Source organism: Papio anubis, chromosome 9 (assembly GCF_008728515.1).
Source record: "Papio anubis isolate 15944 chromosome 9, Panubis1.0, whole genome shotgun sequence".
NCBI classification, from domain to species: Eukaryota; Metazoa; Chordata; class Mammalia; order Primates; family Cercopithecidae; genus Papio; species Papio anubis.
Window position 1 is genome coordinate 68,581,728 of NC_044984.1, and position 22,531 is coordinate 68,604,258.

Here is a 22,531-nt window from a genome sequence, read left to right on the forward strand (position 1 = left end):
TTCTATATTTAGATTCACAAATACCATTGTGTTACAATTGCCTACAGTATTCAGAACAGTAACATATTGTTCAGGTTTATAGCCTAGGAGCAATAGACTATACCATACAGCTTAGGTGTGCAGTAGGCTACGCCATTTAGGTTTTCGCAAATACATTCTATAATGTTTGCACAATGGCAAAATTGCCTAACAACAAATTTCTCTGAATGTATCCTTCATTAAGCAGCACATGATTATATTACCATGTGCTGTGATTAAGTTCAATGGAAAATTACAACACAATCCAGACATAACTACAAATGGCCTTGACCCTTCGGAAATGAAGGTTTGTCTCACCCTGTCACATCAAGAACCACAACCAGTTGAGGTTTTAGCTGAAGGCAAAGCAAGTATAAAATGTGTAGTAGAAATTAATTATAAATAGTACTTACAACCACATAACCAGTTACAGAAACTAGCAGTGTAGTTGTCATTGGTACGGTTGACCTTTAAACAACATGGATTTGAGTTGTTTGGATCTACTTACACAGATTTTTTTCAATAAATATATTAGAAAATCCTTTTGGAGACTGGTTAAAATTTGAAAAGAAAATTGAGCCACATAGCCCAGAAATATTAAAAAATTTGAAAAAGCTATGCTGTGAATGCAAAAACATATATAGATACTAGTCAATTTTATCATTTTATTACCATGAAATATACACAAATCTATTAAAGAAAATTAAAATTTATCAAAATGTACACAATCACAGATATTATTCATAGATCATACATGAGGCCATTTGTAGTCAAGAGAAATGTAAACAAATATGTGTAGTATTAAATCATAACGGCATAAAATTAACTGTAGTAATACTGTACTACAGTAATAGTTCTGTAGCCACTTCCTGTTGATATTGCAGTGAACTCAAGTATTCTGAGTATCTATCTAAAAAAACCTGTGATGCTAATCATCTCCAATTTAGCAGTTTATCTCTTCAATAAATTGCCTATCACAGTAAAAAGTGATCTCTTACAGTTCTTACATATGTTTCACCATGTTTGCAGCAATACTGTAAACCTTGAATAACACCATGAGACCAAAAGGGAGTGCCATAAATGATGCTGAAAGTGCTCTCAGAAGCAGAAAAAAAAAACATGACATTACAAGACAAAGTTGAATTGCTTGATATATACCATAGAGTGAGGTCTGCAGCTGTGGTTTGCCACCATTTCAAGATAAATGAATTCAGGATAAGGACCATTGTTAAAAAAGAAAAGGAAATTTGTGAAATCATCAATGCAGCTACACCAGCACGTGCAAAAAAGCTTTTGTAAAATACACTTTTATCACATATTGAAAATGTAGCTTTTACATGGGTGCAGAATTCCTCTAAGAAAGGCATACCAGTAGACTATAATATGACTCAAGAAAATATGAAGTTACTATATAACAACTTAAAGCAAAAGGAAGATGAAGAATCTAAAGTTGGATAATTTAATGGCAGCAAAGGATGGTTTGATCATTACTCAAAAAAATATCAAGGTAACAGGAAAAGCAGCTTCTGCCTACCAAGAGGCAGCAGACAAGCTCCCAGACTCTGTTAAGAAAATTATTGAGAAACAATATTTGCCTAAAAGATTTTTAATGTAGATGAAAGTGTCCTCTTCTTAAAATAATGCCACAGAAGACATTTGATATTAAGGAAAAGAAGTGAGTACTGGAATTTAAGGCAGGAAAGGATAGGCTAACTCTATTGTTTGTGAAAATGTAGTCAGCTTGATAATCAGGATTGCCTTTTTCTATAAAGTTGCTAACCCCTGACCCTTGAAGAGAAAAAGTAAACATCAGCTGCAAGTCTTCTGGATGCGCTACAAGAGCTCCTAGACTATGAAAACCCTTTATCTGGATTGTTTCCATTGATGATTTGTTCCTAAAGTTAGGAAATATCTTTCCAGTGTGGTACTGTCTTTTTTTTTTTTTTTTTAGTACTATCCTATGCTTGTTCTAGAGATGAGGAAGCCAAGTCTTGGAAATCTTCAGCAACTTGTCCAAGGTCCCATAGTTGCTTAGTGGTGAAAAAGAGATTTGAATATAGACAACGTGACACTGAAACCTATATCTTAGGCCTTCTGTCCATATTATAAGAACACTTGAGGATTGCTACCGGAACAGTCGTGGTACTCTTTTTTAAAGTTTTTTGATAATGGACAATGCCCCTGGCCACCCAGAACCCCATAAGTTCAATAGCAAAGGTGTCAAAGTGTCCTACTTGCCCCCAAACACAACATCTCTAATTTGGCTTCTAGATCAGAGGGTCATAAGGACCTCTGATGCTCATTACACGTGGTTCTCTATGAAAAGAATTGTCAATGCTATGGAAAAGAAGCCTGATACAGAGAGAATATCATGAAAGTTTGTAAGAATTATTGAAAATACCATTGTTATTATAAAAAAAGCTGTGAAAGCCAGCAGGCCTAAAACAATACAAGACTCGTGAAGAAAACTGTCCAGATGTCATGCATAATTTCATGGGATTTATGATAACAGCCAGTCAAAGAACTCATGAAAGAGATGGGGATATGGAAAAGAAAGCAAGGGTTAGGATGTTGAAGGGCTTTAAGATATGAATCTTGCACAAATTTAAGAGCTAATAGACACTAGGCCAGAGGAATTTATAGAAGATGACTTGATGGATATGAATGCTTCAAAAACAGTGCCAGAACACAAATTGACTTTAGACATTCTGGCAGAAGGGTTCTAATTACACAAGACTGCTTTTGATTTCTTCCATGACGTGGACCCTCCTATGATATGGGCACTGAAACTAAAACAATAAGTTGAAGAGGGCTTAGTATCACATAAGAACATTTTTAGAGAAATGAAAAAAGCAAGAAAGTCAGACAGAAAATACAAGGTATTTCTGTAAATTTACACTGTGTGTGCCTACTTCTTCCTCCCTTTCCACCTCCTTCACCTCTCCTGCTTTTGCCATTGCTAAAACAAGAACTCCTAATTTTTCTCCTCCTCCTCAACGCACACAACATGAAGACAATGAGGATAAAGACCTTTCTGATGATACACTTCCACTTAATAAATAGTAAATACATTTTCTCTTATGATTTTCTAGTCTGATTTATTGTAAGAACAGTATATAATACATATAAGCTACAAAATATGTGTTAATTGGTTGCATCATTGGCAAGGTTTCTGGTCAATAGTAGGCTATTAATATTTAGGTATTTTGGGAGTCAAAAGTTGTATGCAGGTTTTCAAATGCACTAACTCCTCTGTTGCTCAAAGCTCAACTGTATTTCCTCATTTTGTTATTAATATATTTGTGTGTACATATACACATATTAAGCCAATATATTGGTTTTCTTTTCTTATTCACTTATGATATATCATAAAATGTAATGACTTTATATCAGCATTTAGGTATTGTTAATTTTACATCATAGTATTTAAATTAGGGTACATCAGGGGAAGAATAAATATTACTCAAGAACTTTTATCTCCACTTCCAAGTTTTCAGCTGTAGGCAAGCAGAATATTTGTATCATGTAGATGAAATTATAACCTTGTTATTGTCTTTATTTGGAGACTAAGGATGGTTTAAGGGTATGCTCATGGGTGCCAAATTGACAAGAGTTGGACTTACGATAGTTAATTTTATGGGTCAATTTGAGTGGACTAAGGGATACCAAATCGTTGGTAAAACACTATTTCTGGGTGTGCTTGTGAGAGTGTTTCTGGAAGACATTAGAATTTGAATCAGTAGGCTGAGTAAAGAAGATCTTCCCTCACCAATGTGGGCTGGCATCATCTAATCCATTGAGGGCTTGAATGAAACAAAAAAGCACAAGGGTGAATTTTCTTTTTCTCTTTCTTCTTGAGCCAGGACATTCATATTCTGCTTGTGGACATTAGAGCTTTTGTTTTGGAGACTTTAGACTCTGGGATTTATACCAACTATTCCATCAGTTCTCAGCCTGTGAACTCAGACTGAATTCCACCACTGGTTTCCTGGTTCTTCAGCTTGCAGATGGCATATCTTGGGACTTCTTGGCCACCATAATTATGTGAGCCAATTCTCATAATAATCTCCTCATATATCCATAGATACACAAGTGGTTCTGTTTCTCTGTGGAACTCTAATACAGAATAGTATCGATTATGAATTTCCATGCTACTTAAATAAATTCAAATTTCTTTTTAATGGGGGTTGTTATAAAATATTACAGAAAAATTACTCTGAGGTCACCCGAAGAAATGGATTTAAGATGGAAGACAGATTATTCTGTTACAGAAAATAAAGAAAAGAAATGGTGTGTTAGTAGCAGTGAGAATAGAAAACAAAGATAAATTCGGATTTATAGGAGTTGATATTACTGGGCCTTAGCAAATAATTGAATTGTGAAGTAGGAAAGAGGCAAGGGATTTCTTAAGTATACTGTGAATATTGAAGCAGTCACAGAGATAGAAAATTCAAGATAGAAACCAGTATGGCAGAGAAAGGTTGGAGCTGGAGAAATTACGTAATCACATATGAGCATAATGATGCTGAGCTTTTTGTGGCCCTTCCTGGTACATGTATCCACCAGGCAGATGAAACTAAGAAACTTTATCTCAGAAGCAGATTCTGCATTGGTTCAAAAACATATGGGAGCCTTCAACCCATAATAGAATCTGAAATCATCTGAAGGAAATCACGGAAGGAGAGTGTTCAGAGTGAGGTGATGGCAGAGGACAGAATCTTAGGTCCTACTAAACACTTAAAAAGTCATCTGAAAAAAAAGGAGCTGGTGATGGAATAAAAGACTAACAGTAATGGTTAAATGCATGAGTTTTGAGTCAGTCACACTTCCTGGATTTGATTTGCATCTTTGTTTCTTATTAACATTACTATCTGGAGGGAAGTTAGTTTTCTTTCTGTAATAAAATATCTAATAGTATTATTCGGGTAGTTAAAGGAAAAAATGCATTTGGAGTACTTAACAGAGTATTCTAAAATTATAAGTGCCTAATTATTAGTAACTATGATGATATTATGAAAAAAAGGAGAAAAGATTAGAGACGCACAGGAGAGTGTAGTGTCAAGGAAATCATGAGAGTAAACTTTTGTGAAAATGTACTTAACAGAGTATTCTAAAATTATAAGGGCCTAATTATTAGTAACTATGATGATACTATGAAAAAAAAGGAGAAAAGATTAGAGACGCACAGGAGAGTGTAGTGTCAAGGAAATCATGAGAGTAAACTTTTGTGAAAATGTACTTTTTCTTTTTCTTAGGGATGTGAACACCATACTGAAGGTAGAAAAAAAAATCAAGTACATTTCATTTAGCTTCTGTCTCTTAGGAACAGCCTATCTTTTCACTTCAAAGACAGCTGATTGCAAAGAAAATGAGGCAGCTTCTAATAACAGTGATTATGGCATTATTAGTGAGTATGCCTACATAGAATAACATTCTTTCTTCCCTTTTGCAGGCATATATTTTTCTACTTTATTTACAATGTAATTTTTTCAAAAACCAGGTGGACATTTGTGACTTGTGGGTATTCACCTAGAAAATGTTTAGGAATACTTGTCATAACTCCACATTACAAAATCTTGATTAACACTGGAAATAAAGACAAAGTTACAGTTGTTAACAAATTTACCAACAGTAGGTAAATCGCATAGGAGGAGATCAACTTTGCGCAAATTAACAACACAAAGGAGATTCTTAAACTCTCTTTTGAGAGACAGGTGGGAATATTATGTTGGCAGATTTGTCACTAGTTATTATGACAGTGAAAGCAATTGCCATACAAAGAAATTATCCATATGTTTTAATTGTGAAATGTAACAAGTGACACATTCAAAATGGTCACTGACAATGAGTGAAGTGCAGAAGTTACATGTATTATCTCACTTTAGTGAGTTTTTAAGTTTCATGTTAAAAGTCTATACTTGTAAACATCAGATACAGAAGAGGAAATGCTAAGAGAACCTGAAAAACTATTGTAATTACTATAATTTATATGTCTGTGGATTTTTTTTTTTTTTTTAAACGGAGGGCTCAGTGTTCATTTTAGCAGAGATGCAGCTGAAGAAAAGCCACGGTATTTTAGTGTTTAATAGTATTTAGTGTGGATTTAAAACTAAATGATAAACACACATTGCTAAAATGTTTAATTTCAATAAAGTGAAAATTTAATTTTTAGACATACTTCATTACTCAGAAGACAAAACATTAAAAATACCGAGAATCATTGACTGAATTTCACTTCTAATAGTTTATTCTACAAAAACAATCAAAATGGATATCTCTTTGTGTTTAAAGATGTTCACCACAACATTGTGTAAAAGCAAATAAAAAACTAAGAGAAGTGTTTTAAAAAAAATTAGAAACTTTCTGAATGTACAGTTGATATTTATTTATTTACTTATGAGACAGAGTCTTACACTGTTGCTCAGGCTGGAGTGCAGTGACATAATCTCGGCTCACTGCAACCTCTGCCTCCCAGGTTCTAGTGATTCTTTTACCTCAGCCTCTCAAGCAGTTGGGACTACAGGCATGCACCACCATGCCCAGTTAATATTTGTATTTTTAGTAGAGATGGGGTTGTACCATGTTGGCCAGGCTGGTCTCAAACTCCTAACCTCCAGTGACCCACCCATTCTGGCCTCCCAAAGTTATGGGACTATAGGTATGAGCCACTGTGCCCAGCTACAGTTGATAATCTTGAATGTCCATCATGGAAAAGGCAAAAGGTAAGTATATTTTGTTACACTCTATATGTTAGAATATTATCAAATAATAAAACAATATTTATAATGAAGTTTAAATAATAAAAAATCTTAACATTAGAATGTCAAACAAAAATGATAAAAAATTATATATACTATAAGCACTGAAATATTTGGATAATAGCTAAGCCCTTACTAAGTGCCAGTGATGTTCTATGTGAATCCCATGTGTTAACTTACTTAGTGTTTACAATAAACCTGTGGATGGGTACCACTAGTATTTTTTTTCCTCACAGTGACCCTATGAGTTGGTACTACTAGTATGGACACTTTCAAAATAGAAATTTGATGCAGAGAGATTCATGCTGCCTCACAACTATTAAGTAGTAGTGTCAGGATTAACAGCTAGACAATCTGTCTCAGAATCTGTTCTATTAACCACTAAATTACATTAGGAATATCTAGCAAGAAGAAAGACTGAAAAGAAATATCCTAGATCTACAGTGTTAATAGCATTTATTCATCTACTTTCAAGGGCTTTGCTACTTCTCTTCTTATTTTCTCTTCCCTTCAGCATGAATCTTTCCATTTCTGCTGAGTTATTTTCCACTACTTACCATCTTATATAGAATGATACTGCTTCATTATCTACCAAGTTATAGAACCAAAATATATCAAAAACAACAAAAACTAAACAAAATATTCACTTTGTAATTCTGTTTCAGCAAAACTTTTGGAAGACCTGTGTATATCTACTCCACTCCCACTTTTCAACCTTTAGAAAAAATTGTATCGAGTTAGTTAAACTGGAACTAGTTTTTCTCATTTTCCTACCCTGCATGATTCTGGTTTAACTGGACAATGAGAGGCATTGTAATCAAGATACAGATGATGGAAATGAAGTTATGTTCTTTTTACTACATGAAGGACAGAGGAGGGGATGAGTTGCTACTGTAGCTCATGCATGTTTGTCGTTTACTGGTGGTTCACCTGGTTGACATAGACAGCCGCTGGGCTCACGGCAACTCCAGCTCCTGCCTCATCTCCTGCTTAAGGGTCACAGACTCCTCAGTCATGTGCATTTTTAACTTGGCAAAGTGCACTCAGTTTATTGACAAAAAAACTGTCCAGTTTTCTTGCAGTACTACCCTATCGTGAAAGCTGAAGGCTTGAAGGTAAACAGAGACCAATGTCAGTATCATCCCGTACACATAAGGATCATTTATCCTTGGAGATTTCAGTTTTTCCTTGTTTCTTCAAGTCACATGCAGGACCAACATCATGTGGAAGCTGCCACAACTTGGGGCTTGCATCCTCTGAAGCAATGGCCTGAGTTGTACTTTGGACACTTTTAGCCACGGCTGGAGTGACTGAGATGCAGGGCACCCACTCCTTAGGCTGCCCAGAGCAGGGCTGTCCTCGACTTGGTCCACAAAACCATTTTCTCTCCTAGGCCTTGGGCCTGTGATGAGAGGGGCTACTATGAATGTCTCTGACATGTCCTGGAGACACTGTCCCCATTATCTTGGTGATTAATATTTGGTTCTTCGGGCGGATCACGAGGTCAGGAGATCGAGACCATCCTGGCTAACACGGTGAAACCCCGTATCTACTAAAAAATACAAAAAACTAGCCGGGCGCGGTGGCGGGCGCCTGTAGTCCCAGCTACTCGGAGGCTGAGGCAGGAGAATGGCGTGAACCCAGGAGGCGGAGCTTGCAGTGAGCTGAGATCCGGCCACTGCACTCCAGCCTGGGCGGCAGAGCGAGACTCCGTCTCAAAAAAAAAAAAAAAAAATTTGGTTCTTCATTATTATGCAAATTTCAGCAGCTGGCTTGAATTTTGCCCCAGAAAATGAGATTTTCTTTTCTACTGCATTGTCAGGCTGAAAACTTCCCAATCTTTTATGCTCTATCACCTCTTGAATGCTCTGCTGCTTAGAAATTTCTTCCACCAGATACCCTAAATCATTTCTCTCAAGTTCAAAGTTCCACAGATCTCTAGGGTAGGGGCAAAATGTCACCAGTCTCTTTGCTAAAGCATAGCAAGAGTCACCTTTGTTCCAATTCCCAACAATTTCCTCATCTCCATCTGAGACCACCTCATACTGGACTTCATTGTTCATACCACTATCAGCATTTTGGTCAAAGCCATTCAACAAGTCTTTAGGAAGTTCCAAACTTTCCCATCTTTTCCTGTCTTCTTCTGAGTCCTTCAAACTATCCAACCTCTGCCTGTTGCCATTTCCAAAGTTGCTTCCACATTTTCAGGTATCTGTACAGGAGTGCCCCACTTCTGGTACCAATTTACTGTATTAGTCCATTCTCACACTGCTCTAAGGACATACCCAATACTGGCTAATGTATAAAGGAAAGAGGTTTAATTGATTCACAGTTCAGCATAGATGGAGAGGCCTCAGGAAACTTATGATCATGGAAGAAGGGGAAGCAAACATGTCCTTCTTGACATGATGGCAGCAAGGAGAAGTGCCTAACAAAGGGGAAAAGCCCTTTATAAAACCATCAGAGGTTGTGAGAACTCTCTCCCCATCATGAGAACAGCCTGGGGGTAACTGGCCCCATGATTCTATTACCTCCCACTGGGTCCTTCCCAGACATGTGGGGATTATTAGAATTATAATTCAGGATGAGATTTGTGTGGGAACACAACCAAACCATAGCAGTAGCCTAGTAAGTTCCTATCAGTTTCTAAGGTCAAATCCCTAGAAAAAAGTATTTATTCATGTAATTAGTAATTAGTCCTGATTCTCTGATCAAACTTTGATACACATCTCACAAAAAAATTCTCAAAACATACATTTGTTTCCTACCAGGTCAATGAAACATTTACAAGTCTTACATGCCTCATGCCAATTTTTTCCAGAATTCAGCATATTTAAAACATTTTTTCTCCTATTTTCAGCCACACTTAGGATGTTTCTTGTACCACTGCAAGTTTTCATTATTCTCTTTTGCAGGCTCTTCTTTCTTACCCCATTTCTAAGTGTTGGAGCCATTTCAAGGCCAAACTCTTATTTTTATCTCTACTACGTGTAAGTGAAATTCACTTCTGTATACTGATGACCCACACTTACAGTTTCTCCCAGGTCCCTTGGACTCCAGACTTGTGTGACCAATGTGCCTCCTTGATATTTGTACTTTCATGTTGAGTGTCATTCTCAAATACCATGGGTGAAAAATACAACTATTGACTCCCTCCTTTCTCTGCCTTTCAAAACTATCTGGGCCAAGTCTACTCTTTCTCAGCAAATGGTACAGACTTACCCAGTTATTAAGCCACTCATTTGAAAGTCTTCCTTGATCACTTTGGTGTTTTACAGATTTTGCTGTAATTTAATTAAATATAGGATGCCTCAGGATGAGAAAAGAATAGGTACCCAAAAAGTAGTTTTTGAAGTAATTAAAACTGCATAAAACAACACTAAAGTTTATTTTCTAAGATGAAAATTTGGTATATATTTGTAATAAAATAAATTAATACAACGAAACATGTATAATAATAATATTACTTTATCTTCTATCTTCTTTAACAATTTTATTAACAATAAGCACTTATGACTTGATTATAATAACTAAAAGAAGACTTAAAACTAACCCTGAACAGTATCTACTGAACATTACATGGTATGTTCTTATTCACATCTACACACATATTTCACATTTGAGCACTGAAGTTGCTGGAACTTTATTCATAAATGTTTGTTTCATCAATGAATCTATAAAGTTGAAATATAAGAATATTAAGGAGAAGTTATGTTTGAAGGTAAAAGACAGCTTCCTGCCTTATACCTATCATTTACATATGTATGAGAACACATAAATCACTTTACATCTCAAAATCAGTTTTCATATCTGTAAAATTAAGGAAGTATTGTTTACTCTAGCTAGTTTACCAACTGGTTGTGAAAGTTATGCAAAACTCTGTATCTGACAGTAATTAAATGATGGAATCAGGTGTATTGTAACAGCACTAAATAAAAGCTACAGTTTTACTTTTGCTGTTAATTCTGTCTTTTAATATTATATTTTTTATTAATACTTGTTTCCCATGTTAAAAACCTGGCATCAATTTCTGCATATTCCCAGGCAAGCCAAAATGATTTTCCAACCCTTGCTGTCCTCCTTCCCCTATTTTCCCCCATTCTTATATATAATAAAGCATAGGACTTAAAGACAACAGAAGTTTTGACCACTAGGAAATACACAGTGGATATAGTTTCCTGTTGTCTTATTCCCAAGGAAAAAATGCAATCAAGATCTCAGAACATGGCCTTGAATGTATAATATAAAATACATAATGTAGTGACCTCTAGTAGAGGCAGGGAGGTATTAAGGGTGCTTATTGAAGACAATTCTTCTCCAGTGAAGTCCCAGTCTTGAGTGACTAACATCTAGATTCAGCTTTTACATGTCTACTTTTATAAACCTATTGCTTAGTCTGGGCATACTTCCTAATCTCAATGCAACCTGTCTCCCTAATTGTGGGTGAATTTTTCAGCATAAATCCTAGTTCTAGATTTTATGCTCTGACAATATGCTAATAGCTACAACAATAATCATACCAGTGAGTACATTTCCTCAGCAGCTGCTATGTGTGTAGCACTTGATACATATTATTTGACATCATTTTTACAAAACTCTGTGGGGTAGATCTCATTATTATCATTTTCATTTTACAGGAGACATACTGAGGCAGACCATTTTGTTTGAAGGAATAAGCATAGACATAAAGATATATGAAAGGTAGAATGTGTACATGTGTATTTAATATACACAAAATGTATATATTGCATATGTAAATATATATGTTATACATATAAATGTAATTTTCTATAGAAATTATTTAATCAATTATTAGAATCACTGAGCTTAAGAAAATTATTTTGTTTTATTGTGGTTTCTTTAATACAGGGAGAGGAAGAACAGAACAAGGACACCATGTTAGATTTATAAAGAAATAATGTCAAAATGGTTAATGTAATTCACCAGCTCAATAAACTGGATTACATTTAAGTAGGACAAAAGATCAACGAAAACTTATTTATATTCATTGGCTGAAGGCTGCAACAGCAACCAGATAATGCTTTTCCTATCTTTAGGCTCATTAGCTGTGGCTATTATATTTGCAGGGTATCATAATGTCCAGATGTTTCTGGACAGCTCAGCTGATTTTTTTCTCTATGTACAGATTAAATAGTAATGGATAGCAGGTGAAAAAAATCAATCACTAGTCAAGGTCTGAGATTTATTTTTATGTTGCTATTTTTTGTCTCTATATTTTTCAAAAATGTTGACATCTTCATAAAACAGAACTTGAGACACATTCCACTTCTCTCAAGGATGACTACCATTCAAGGAATGAATGCCTTGTATTCCTTATTTGCATAATGTGCTTTTCCATTCATCTACAGCCATGGTAATGAAGTATTATGATTCCCCCTCTCTGATTACGCTTTAAGAAAATAAAATAATAAGGACTTGAAACATTATTTTTCACATTAACTTCTTCTTTCTACAATAGTCAGTGTCACTTTCCTGAAGAGAATATTGTTGGTGTTCCACAGAGAATGAGAGTAATACTTATTTAGTAGATAACTGAGTTCTACTGTGTTATCTCTTATCTCTTATTTTATCTAATTGAATAATACATTATTTTTTCTAATAAAAATACACACACATATATATAGACATACATATATATTAATAATAATAGTTGAAATAGCATTTAGAAGAAAAAAACTGATCTACATATCCAACAATGATACTACTGTACCATTGTAATGGGTAATCAACAGCATTACTTTTTGTTGGTGGTAGTAAATCATAATATTACCTTCTCCCTTCTTATTATTTAAAGAATAATTACAGTCATGATAAGCCTTGAAAATAAGGTAAAATGTATTACTAAATACATTTCTTATTGTGTATGAGTATATATGTGTGTACATTTGAAAAAAAATGGCTTTGTCTAGCTTCCTTAAATATTTATATTTTAACCAAAATATATACCTGTCTTAATCGTCCTTATCATGACACTAAGTGTTAACTGCTTGTTATTAAATGTTACTTTGATGCCTACTGAACAATGAGAATTGATTGTAAGTAGCTTACCTCCTAGGAGGCTGCAGTCTATGGCACGCACCTCTCCCTGGATATATATGTCAAAGAAACTGAATAAAAATGTCAAATTATAAATAGCTTGTGAACTATCTCCAGAATAGAGCAGTCAAAGGCACATCCATGTCAGTACATTTTATAGTCAGGGATCAACACAAGTATATAATTAAGGTGAAGATACATGAGAGTAGCTGCAGGAGCCTGATGTCCTGACTAGGTGATGATTTACTAACTTAATTATTTCAGAATCTTCTGCGAAAAATGGGGTACCTGCTCTTTAACAGATGTTGTTCTCAGATGTGCCATGGAATATGTGACGACATACACAAATAATTATATCTTATTTATTCAAAAAACATATCAGAATACATGACGGAGGGTTTAAGTGAATGTTTTTGGATTCTCTTCGCTTAATTAGAAAATTCGCATAAAACGCCTTTTTTTGTTTTGTTTTGTTTTTGTGTGTGTTTCTCAGCTCTGGCAGTCAAGAATCAAGCTTGCTTGAGCGAGGAAAACTGAGTTTCTCTAAGATACTTAATGTCAGAAGCATGCAAAAATATATGAATTAAAAAAAAAATCTGGGTTTTTCATCAGCTTCAACCTAGATCTTAGAAACAAACACTATCAAAGAGTATTAGAAACAAAGAGATTTTAAAAATAAAGAGAACTAGATAAAAATGATTAAATATTTTACTTTTGATTTAGAAAAGTTTTTCTGGTAAGCTTTTATAGGTGTATATAAATATGTGTAAACATCTGCATTCTGCAAACTTTAGCACACCAAACATTATTGCTAAATAATTTTCTATATCAAAATTAGCAAGAATATTTAGGCACATTAGCCAATCATATCTTTGTGATGCAAATAATAAACAGAAAAGGGAGAAAGATTCAAAGGTTTCTGACAAATTTCAGTTTCCTCTAGACAAAATTAATAATTTCCTACAATCTTCATTTCACCCACTATTTCTACTTATATTTCACTAGAGCATGCGATGCTATAATTTCCATCTCTTTCTCTCTGTCTCTCTTTCAGCAGATGTTTCATCAAAACAAGGACGTTTTATTTCAAATCTGTTATTGTAAAAGCAAAATAAAAATAATAAAGATTAGGCCAATGTTCAGTTAAATGAACCTATAACTGTGCAGAGAACATTGCTATTTCCCATTGGATTGTTATTTTAAACACGAATTGACTTTACCTGTACTATTACCTGTACTATTTCATTGATCACTTCAGCAATGTTTCAGGGAACACTTTTTTAAGAATGATTTTTTTCTTTAAACGATTTCTTTTCCCAAGTTCTTTTGTTTTAAGAAGATTTTATCAAGAATCTAGAGCTGCAGCAATAAATGGATTAACGTCTAATGCAAATGAATTAAATTAGTGTATTCATGGAAAATGTTTCATTAATTGTCTTAGCATCAGGATAACCAAGAAATAGTGCTGGACAGTCTTTATCAGGCCAGCCGGCAATTTTGGCTTAGTTTCTTACTCCTTTTATGGTCTTGTGCTATCTCCATAAATGCATCCTTCCTGGTAACCATAGAAACAGTGTCTGCTGTGATTTCTTGAAGTGGAAGAACAGCTAGTGCCTAAAGACATCTACAAGGAAATATATGAATATAATTACACTCTAATTATTATATATGATATCTCACATTGTGTATTAGCTATGAATGTCCTCTGTGCCTGAATGAAGAATTAGATCTGTGACCTTTCCTCCACAGATGATTCTGATGGATGATATTGAAAGCATATTCTTGAGATTTGGGGGAAAGAAAACTAATGAAGGCAATAAAGTCTTTTAATTTTATTCATGATGGAGCTTATGAGTGAAAGCTTTTTTAAAAATCCTATTGTACTTAGGCTGCTTCAAATACATCTGTTGGTGGATGAAAACTCACCTAGTGAATTTTCCATCTGTAAGCTGACATTGCATTTTAGAACCCTTTTTCACTATCCCCTGTACCATAACAAGGAACGTGTACTACCTAGAAAATAATATGCTAGACAATTTAATCTATGTTTTTTCTATTGTGAAATTTGACTGCTAATATTAAATTAAATTTTAATAATTTACATTTTCTTATATATTTATTCCATACACTAAAATGCTATGTTTTCTTCAAATAAGATATTAAGTGACCAACTTTCTAGCCTCAACGAAATGTATATTTCATGAGGTTTATAGTAGCAAATTCTTAGTTACTTCATTATTTGATCAAGTTTTGTGAATTGATGTGAATCATTAAGACATCTACCTTCGGCCAGGCACAGTGGCTCAAACCTGTAATCCCAGCCCTTTGGGAGGCCGAGGCGGGTGGATCACCCGGTCAGGAGATCGAGACCATCCTGGCTAACACAGTGAAACCCCGTCTCTACTAAAAATACAAAAAAAAAAAATTAGCCAGGTATCGTGGTGGGTGCCTGTAGTCCCAGCTACTAGGGAGGCTGAGGCAGGAGAATGGCATGAACCCAGAAGGAGGAGCTTGTAGTGAGCCAAGACAGCGCCACTGCACTCCAGCCTAGGTGAGAGCGAGACTCTGTCTCAAAAAAAAAAAAAAAAAAAAAATTAAAAATAAAAAAAGATATCTATCGTCAAGATCTGAAAGTAATTTATATTTTTATTATATAACTATATAGCCTTATTTAATAGATACCATATAAAATAGTTATTTATAAACTAGAATTTTAAAAATGTATACATTTGGCAAGCACTATAGGATAAATCTTTCAGGGTAGGAACTTTTATAGGTTAGTCTAAAAATATAAGAATCACAATTTTTATAAATTCTCAAACATTATTTTATCTAACAAACACAAATTTTTTATTTACAAAATATGAACTTATTTTTAGATAAATTATGATATTTAAATGACTAGAATTTTATAAAGTCTTTGAATGGAATTTCTTGTTTTGGCAGAACAACAACATCCTGTGCCTAGTATTCAAACTGATTATCCTAAAGACCAAATAATCAGGGAATAATATATTAACTTTCTATAATTGACATTCCCTCTACTAATATATTATTACATGTATATTATTGCTTATAGTCCATTCAAACTTCTGTTTAAACATAAAACTTTAGAAGACCCTCCATGAGGTTGTGACACTTTACAATCATCACCAGAGTATCCTGGCTCCAGAAAAAGACACCTTACAATGTCACAGAAGACAGGTTTAGCTGAAGTACTAGATTCTCTGCTACCCAGATTACAGAGCAGGCAATAGGGCTGGGGGCCAGGCTGCTATCTAAGCTCCTATTCCTATGCAGGATTTCTACTTTTCCACAGCCTTTGAAGAATGACACCTCAGGATATGAGCAATAGTAAAGGTCCCATCTCAGGTAGTTAATTCTAAGTTGAAGCAAGGTGGTTGTTGAACAAATTAGAACTATAATATGTGTTATTGTTTTATATTTATGCCTGTGCATCCCAGAAATCATACTTGTCTGGTCAAGTGCCCACTCTCCATCTCAAAAATGATCCACCTCAAAATCTGCAAGACTTTTTAGATACAAAATAGAGCCAACTTGTTTCTACCTATTTCTCTCTACTTACAGGTTGTATTTATTCCTTCTTTCCTACTAAGGCTTGATTAGAATCTTCTTGACTATGACAAATCTTTGAACTTCTGGTAGAAGTGGCTGCAAATAGGTTCTATTGGGGAAATAGAAAATTATGCCTCCTTCCTCAACTTTGTGTCAATAGAGAAGAGATGGAGAATTACTTTGTATATATGTTAATCATATGCATGCAGACAGTCCATGAGAGACTGCAAAGTATGGACAGAAATTCACATAAATTTATACAGTAAAATAGAAGCAACAAAGCTTCTGTTATTCCATGAGAAACAAACGGTTACACTTGTGATGGCATCTTGGACCACCGCCTTGAGAGACTCTTGAGTGAATTTTGAAGGTATGAATATGAAGGGGCAGAAAGGACTCAACTTTGCAGTATAAAATCAAAAGGTTAGGCCTATTATTGAGCTTATTATATTTTCAAGGAGACACCTTAAGGAAGGGAGAGGAAGTTGCCACTTTCTCTCCTTAACCTATCGGGGGAACCAACCCCCAATATTTCAACATAGGTTCTATTTTCCCTAAGTGTCAGCCAGTCTGAGAAATAAAGAGAAAGAGTACAAAGAGAGAAATTTTACAGCTGGGCCTCCGGGGGTGCCATCACATATTGGTAGGACCGTGATGACGACCTTGAGCCTCAAAACTAGCAAGTTTTTATTAGGGATTTTAAAAGGGGGGGGGGGTATACGAACAGGGAGTAGGTCACAAGGATCACATGCTTCAAAGGGCCATAAAGATCACAAGGCAAAGGCAAAATTAGAATTACTGATGAGGGTCTATGTCTCACTGTGCACACATTGTCTTGATAAACATCTTAACAGGAAACAGGGATCGAGAGCAGAGAACCAGTCTGACTAGAATTTACCAGGCTGGAATTTCCCAATCCTAGTAAGCCTGAGGTTACTACAGGAGACCAGGGCATATTTCAGTCCTTATCTCAACCATGTAAGACAGACACTCACAGAGCAGCCGTCTATAGACCTACCCCCAGGAATGCATTCCTTCCCCAGGGTTGTTCCTTGCTGCGAAAAGAATTCAGCAATATATCTCCTACTCACACATCCGTCTACAGGCTTTCTATGAGAAGAAAAATATGGCTCTATTCCGCCCAACCCCGCAGGCAGTCATACCTTATGGTTATCTTCCCTTGCTCCCTGAAAATCGCTGTTATTCTGTTCTTTTTCAAGTTGCACTAATTTCATATTGTTCAAACACACGTTGTTACAATCAATTTGTACAATAGTGGTCCTGAGGTGACGTACATTCTCAGCTTACAAAGATAACAGGACAAAGAGATTAAAGTAAAGACAGGCATAAGAAATTACAAGAGAATTATTAGGGAAGTGATAAATGTCCATGAAATCTTCACAATTTATGTTCAGAGATTGCAGTAAAGACAGGTGTAAGAAATTATAAAAGTATTAATTTTGGGAACTGATAAATGTCCATGAAATCTTCACAATTTATGTTCTTCTGCCTTGGCTCCAGCTGGTCCCTCCGTTTGGGGTCCCTGACTTCCCACAACATTAACCAAAGAAAATTTCCTCATTTTACTCTTATAATTTCTTCCATAACAAAATACCTTGGAACCCACATGCAAATTTGTATTTCTCCAGCCATCTTTAGTTTGTCAAATATCAATATATACATAATAATAAATGTTATATAATATAACCAATAAGTTGCTACCCATTACATGATTAAAGTCATATTAATAAAAGTCATACTGAGAAGTTTGGAACCTGGGTTTTTAAACAGGAAGGCTTAATTCTTATAAGTGTAAGAAATTAGAAATTTTTATGCCAGGTACATCCAGGTGTCATCCTGGCTTTACATCTGCTTTTGAGAAATAGGGAAATGGTAAACAGTAATATTTCTTTGAGAAACAAAAACAGAACAAAAAAGGTGCTGAAACTGCAGAACTGATGACTTTTAACAATTTAGATGTAGAACACAATTAAGCTGGGTGATATTTATCAAAGTGTACTATGTGTGCATCTCAGAATCCCTTATATTTATTCCAAAGTAAATCTTTCCAAAGATTAAAAACTCTTCTGTCCATTCAACCATAATTTTTGTCACAATATCCAATTTTACTAGTTCTTTATGGTTTCACTACTATTTCCTATATGGTATTTTATTTTATTCCTATAACCCATTGAATTTAATATTATTATGTCTTATACATAATAAAAAACAAAGTTTAGAAGTATCAGTTGATTTTCCCAAGGTCATGTAGCCAGTAAGTGAAGAGGTCAAACTTCTGACACCAAAGCCACAACTCAAAAACATAGTGTCTGTCTTGTTTACAGAGTCATACTTATACTTGGGTATATAAAAGTGAAGTGTGAATCACAGTCTTTGAAATGTAAGAAGGTATAATATTTTAGGAAATAGAAGAAAATATGAACAGATAGAGTCTTTAAATATTATTTAAACTTTATGAAGTAGTATATAATACTAAATTGTATATGCAAGAAAGAGATGCTTTATGCATTTAGAGAAAAAGATTATGTATGTTGAAATGTTCAGGCAAATATTCACGATGAAAGTAGGACCTGTATTCGAACTTGAAAGCTGGTAAAGATTTTGAGAGATGTGAGAAACAGGAGTCAAGGCAACATTTTAATTGTGTCTCACCTAATTCTTAGAGAATAAAGACACTAGTCGATGATAGTATCCCAGATATTTCAGGGACTTATACCAAGTAAGATCTGAAACTACATAAAAAGTAATTTGAACCTTTATGCAATTTTAAGCTGACACTAAGTTTATGTAAGGTGCTAGTTGATAAATAACTATATTGTCTACAACTGAAATAATGATCTGATATTGACATCTATTTTAAGTAATGTATAAAACAGTAAATTAAAAGTCCATAATGCTCTAGACCCTCTTTTAGGTTATTTTGGATCTTGTTGTTATTTTATTTTTTATTATTAACAGAAGCTCTTTTCCATGGCCATCTCTGACTTTAATTTTTTCTTTTGCCTAACTTAGACTCTAAGTATTCATACTTTCCCTGGTCACATCCCATTCCTCCTCCACTTACAAAACAAGAGAGACCCAGAGCTTCGCGAATAAATTACTCATGAAAAGTGGCACTTCGAAGGCAGAAAGGGATGAGTCTTTCACAAATCACAGGTCAAAATGTTGAACATGGAAGGAAGTCAGTACAAAAAGCCTATGGACATACTGGCAGCACTGAGAATGCCTTTCTTCCCCATTCTTTCATTATAAATTTTAGGTTTCCACATTATAAAACCTTTAAATAGTTTAAGTTCTGAACCCTCTGGCCTACACAAATTTGCATAACTAACTTAATCTCATAGAGCTTAAGTACTTAAATTTAATCTAGCATTAGACTGAAATAATTATATCAAAATACCTATTTTGCAAATGTAAGCAATTTAAAATAATATATCTTTGCATTTTTATATGAAGGATTTAATTTTGGTTGAAATGATTGGCTAATATCAATATTACAAATGACATAACCAAACTGTCAAATTGACTCACAGTCTATAAAGTAAGTATGGAAGGCTCCTTACTTAAACTAATAAGCAAGGAGCACCACTTGTAGTACAATGTATGTTTTATTTTAGGACATCTGAATAACAGAGCAACATTAAGTGGGACAATAAAGCATCCTGAAGTGTGGTAAAATGAATTCATCAAAAATGTATGAACTACTAAAAAAGTTTAAACTATACATAAACACATAGAGCTGGGACAATTCAGAGAAAAGTAATAATCCAGATAACATTATTGCATTAGCGAAAAGCCTGGACTTTGTGTGATATGAGCAAGATTTTGAACTTGAGCTAAAAAGCACATCTAACTGAAAAAGAGGATGTTAATCATCAAAGCAAGGCAGCCTAGGACAGAGATAAAATGGAAAATAATGTTTATTTAAACATTACTAATGTATCAGGAACTCTGTTACTCTGTTATATTACTCTTTTAACTAAATGTTAAATAACTCTGTTATTGAATTCAACAAATTGACCTAAGTTATAGAGGAACCCCAAGATTTGTCTTGTCAGTGGTATTACAACATATTAAAAAACCATAGTGTGTTCAGATTTCTGACATTCACAAAGTAAATCCTTTGCTGTGCTATAGTCATAACATACATGTCATTTACTAACTGGGACAGAAACATTAGTAAAATGCATCTATTTAAAGATTAATATTTTATTTACTATAGCATCATAGACAATAATGCTCAGAAATATGAGTTTACTTTGTTGTAACTTATTACAAAACTAAATGCAGGTACTGCTGTCTTAATCCAGCCCAGCCATATATATAGAAATCTGTTAAAAGCATATGAGAAATGTGGAAAAAAAAAAATTAAAATGCTCCAGATTTTATTCTCAGTTACGTTACTCTGAAGTTTTAGGAGCCAACAGAAAATACTACATTACTATTTTAAATTGTATTAATATTTAATAAATGTAATAACCAAAAGCAAAATGGTGAGGCAAGATCATTATTGATTATATTATCACGTTAAGGACATGATAAGCAAGTAGTGGTCAGAATAATCAACATTCATGAAATTCTTCTACATTTTATTTTAGGAGTAATTTGCAAATAACAAAATAAGCTAAGATCAGGAATTTATTTTACAAATCCTGAAAATAACCTGGGCTTAGTATAAATTTAATCAATACAATTCACTTAAATATTTAATTAATCTCTAATGCATCTCATGTAAATAGTGGCTATTGAGACTGATAAACCTGCCATACTGCAAGTATTGAATAACTCACAAAAGAGAAAAAATACTTAGATTTATCATACTCTAGTTTGAATATACCATTTATTAAGTTTTGTTTGTTCTCCTTAGGTCTAGCATTAAGATATTCAATCTAATAAACTTAAAAGTTTTTCACAATGAAAGAGGGAGGATATTCTATCAACTAAAATCAGAATGCTCACATTGCGGAGGCAGAGCACAACAAATTATAGGTAACTGCCATAAATATTCCCTTTTAAGATATAATTTGACATCTGTAGTAATAATAGTAATAAGAAACTCAATTGCCATTACTTGGTATCAACTTTATACCTGTAATATACTAAATGTCTCACCTATTTTCACATTTTCTTCCCAGGACAAGTAAGTTTGAGAAACTTGGCTGAAATCACATACTTTTCAAATAATAAAACTTTGGTTTGTCTGTCCCATCAAGTATCTAGTCACTGCATTCTACTTACAACACACTAGGAAACACACTATATTACTGTAAGATTAAACTAATTCTTTATTCTGATATTAACTCCTTATTAGTAAGAAATTCACTACATTTTGAAATTGTTTTTCATCTTCCCTACCTCTGCACCTACAAGCTGGCCCCTTTTTCTCTGTTGAAGCTATGGGAAGATAAGGATAAAGGCATATTTGCAAGTTTTTGGCAGCATCAATTGCAGTGTCTGAAGTACATTCACATTTTGCAGCTCTGAAAAATGAAAGGTGCAGTGAGGGGGTGAAGATGGAGGACAACTGAGAATTTCTTTCCCCTTTATACCACTTGGTATATGTTGATTTCTAGTAATTAACCTTGAGTAAAATCTAACATTTCAAACTTTTAATTTTTAGACTAAAATTTGATACAGGTTTAATATATTTTTGTGTAATTTCTGTAGCCTTTTTCCCATCATTTCTCAGAATTACTTATAATTGCCCCATTTTATTTTTATATGTACAAAAAGGCATGGTTATCAAGGGTAAGTATTATATTAATAAAAAAGTAATAGATCATTTTATTTGCAAACTGTTTATAACATTAAAACATTTTTACTGAAATTATTATGCTGTTCCATTTTCAGGATAATTCTTTGAGATAGACATAAATTATTATTTCCATTATTTCATGGGGAAAATTGGGACAAGCTACACTACATCAGCCAAAGGGAGGAAGAATAATAATTTTCTTTCTCTTTTTTTCTGTCTCTATTGATTTGTTAACCATTGGTGAAACATCAACAGACTTTACAAATAATACATGAGCATGAAGCAAATGAAACTGTATTGAAGATTGATGCATAAATGACCCACACAAAAAAATAATAAAATCAAA

At 34.1% G+C, this 22,531-nt stretch overlaps 1 long non-coding RNA gene across 1 annotated transcript in view; it reads right to left on the minus strand.

Annotated features, from left to right (window-relative positions):
• LOC108581027 overlaps positions 1-22,531 on the minus strand; it is a 126,011-nt gene that overhangs the window by 77,210 nt on the left and 26,270 nt on the right. The gene's annotated exons all lie outside the window — the stretch shown is intronic.